Consider the following 3,358-nt stretch of genomic DNA (forward strand, 5'->3'; position numbering starts at 1 on the left):
GTAAAACTAATGGGCTTTGTTGGATTAGGTAGTGGTTACGGTTAGATGAAGCAGTAACTGGTAGGGATGTGATTGAGTTTCTAGGTTCTAATGCTTTTTGTCTTAAGCTGGTTTCTGGGAATATGGGTATGTTCATTTTGTGAAAATTCCCTGTGCTGTACACTTATGATTCATGTGCTTTTCTGTTTGTATGTTGAACTTCTTTAAAAAAAAAAAAATTTTTTTTTGGCCAGGGCTGCATCTGAACCCGCCACCTCCAGCATATGGGGCCGGCGCCCTACCCTTTTGAGCCACAGGCACCACCCCTCTTTCAAAATTTTTATACTAAAAAAAGTGATCCTAGACAGAATATTTTTGAAATAATGGAAAATTCATTTTTAACTTTTTTCCCAAGGGTAAGATATTTTATATATCTTAAACCCAGTTTTCTCATGTTTAAAAAACGTTAATAATGGGTGGTGTCTGTGGGTCAGTGGGTAGGGCGCTGGCCCCCATATACCCAGGGTGGTGGTTTCAAACCCGGCCCTGGCCAAACTGCAACAAAAAATAGCCGGGTGTTGTGGCAGGTGCCTGTAGTCCCAGCTACTGGGCAGGGAGAGAGGCAAGAGAATGGAGTAAGCCCAGGAGCTGGAGGTTGCTGTGAGCTGTGACGCCACAGCATTCTACCCACGGTGATAAAGTAAGACTCTGTCTCTAAAAAAAATAAAGTAAAATAAAAAGGTTAATAATGATTGCTTTGTCTGGCTTTTTTTTTTTTTAATTAAGGAATTTGGGACCTTAAAAATAAACTTTAGAATACAGAAGACAAGAATACCCTCACCTATGGAGCCACGGTGGGTCCGTGCAGGGCTCCTGCCTTTGCTTTAGCTGATAGGACACTACTGAGGCTGCCATCTCCAGGGTAAATTGCTTTTGTAGAGTCTTGACTTTGAGGAGTTCAAGGTTGATTAAGATTATGTGCATGTGCTTATAATCTAAGGGGTGAGAAACATATATTAATAACCACTATAGTACATTAAAATATACAATATGACATGTCATATTTGCATTTAACTATGTGAGTTCATTTATACATTTGGTGAACACACACACACACACACACACACCTCTCTTGAAGGGAGCACTTATTGGAAGATGTGCACCATTAGTTCTTAGCTCTCACCCTGCTTTCTCTGTGAGACCTCTCAGTGACAAGTGTAATTCCACCCCTTAAAGAAACAATTATTCTCATACCACACAGCCCCTAAATGCATGCCAAGGGTCACATTTCAATCACTGACAGACAGGTGACAGTGGGGATATGGGCATCACAGCCAGGTATTAAAGCTTGCAGAGTAGTAGATGAGAGAAAATTCTCTTTATAACAATTTTCTAGCTGCTAAGTGAAAAGGAATTATAAAATTGGAATATCACCTTTTTGCAGCTGCTAATCTAATGAATCTTGGCATTCATCACCAACAGCTGCTGACTTACCAGGAGAGACAGTCAGGCATGACAGATGAGAGAAAACCCAACACTACCTATGAAATGTTCCTGCCACAAATATCAAACCTAACTGAGATCAAGCCTTTCAGTTCAAATAGTTCCTAAAGAAACAATTTACAAAAAGTACATAGGACAAAGGAATATTTTAAGTTACACTGCAGGAATGAAATCAACAAAACTCAGACAGCAACAAACTCTGCATGGGCAAACAACCCCATTTCTTCAAATAAATTATAAGGAAAAAAATACAGAGAATAAAGGGGAACCTGCAGATTAAAAGAAAATTGAAAGCCATATCAACAAACCATCATATGTAGACCTTATTGGAATTCTTAGTTTTAAAAAATTGCAAAAAATACTTAAGAGATAAATGGACCTTTGAACATTGCTTTGATATGTGATGATACTAAGGAAATATTCATTTTCGTTAGGTTTGAAAGGGCATTGTGGTTATATTAAAAATAATCCTATCTTTGAAAGATACATACTGAAAGATTTATGGATGAAGGATACATCAGATACATGTCAGAACGGCATGCTATACGAAATGATATATCTGATGTTCTGTTCAAATTACGCAGGAAGGGAGACCATGGATGAGGGTGTGGCTGGAGTGGATGGCGCGAGTGATGGTTGTTGGGTGATGGATACTCAGAGCATAGTTTATCATTCTGTTCTATTGCTTTTGCATTTGTTCAAAATTCTCCATTATGAAACCCAAATGGTTTATATAGTGGTGTCAGTGGCTTGGAAAAAAGCCCAGTAGATGCCAGTCGTCCACATTTCCAGAAGCACTAGGCGTGCTCTTGTCAGGAAAGATAACATCAACACAGCCACCTTAACAGCAAGCTGAAAGTGACTTGAAATTGAACTCAAAATGCCAGAAGTGTTAAGAATACTTTAATGATTTTTCCTGTTTATTTCCCTTTCTTAGTGTATGAGAGTAATAGATGATACAAAAAAAATATGTTTACAGCGCTGAGCTCGTAGCTCAGTGAGTAGGGCAGTGAGTAGGGCCACATATGCCGAGGGTGGCGGGAGCCCGGCCCTGGCCAGCTAAACAGCAATGACAACTGCAACCAAAAAATAGCTGGGTGTTGTGGCAGGCGCCTGTACTCCCAGCTGCTTGGGAGGCTGAGGCAAGAGAATCACTTAAGTCTAAGAGTTGGAGGCTGCTGTGAGCTGTGATGTCATAACACTCTACCAAGGGGGACATAGTGAGACTCGGTCTCAAAAAAAAAATTATATATATATATATATTTACATGAATCTAGTTCATTTAACAGGGATAAAAAAATAATGGGGATTAAAAAATAATTTTGTGCTAGGATAAAAAAATTCAAATTGATAAGAACAAATCATGCATAAGTGGAAATTGGTGGGAGTTTTTTTTTTTTTTTGAGTGGTTCGTCTTATTATTGGTAACTTTGTAGTTATGATAAAATACAAAACTTCATCTAATGGACATGTGAGCCTCAGGGATTTGTTCAGATGCCGGACAGGGGAAAGAAACTCATTTTATAGGATAGATAAACAAATGTCACCATGTTATTCTTAGTTGGTAAATTAATACTTTATAAGGGATTTTTTCTACAGTTGTGGATTGAAGTGTATCTAATGCTCCCACCTAGGGTGTGCTCAGCACGGAGAAGGGGGCGTGGGAAAGGTTCTCATGGCGGCAGCAGTCTTGGGGGCAGCTTTTCTGTAGCTCTGTGTCATCTTCTCTCTTTTTTAACCACTTAAAAGAGCAGGAAAAATAGAGGAATGGGGCCTGGTGTCAGTTCAGGATTCCTGTTCTATAAAGCCTGGTTTGCAGCGGATGCATTAGTTATGACAGAATGTAGGGACGCTGTCCTGGCTGGTCTTGAGCTGC

This window comes from Otolemur garnettii, unplaced genomic scaffold, assembly GCF_000181295.1.
Source record: "Otolemur garnettii isolate 467f Iridium unplaced genomic scaffold, OtoGar3 scaffold00208, whole genome shotgun sequence".
In the NCBI taxonomy this organism is placed as follows: Eukaryota; Metazoa; Chordata; class Mammalia; order Primates; family Galagidae; genus Otolemur; species Otolemur garnettii.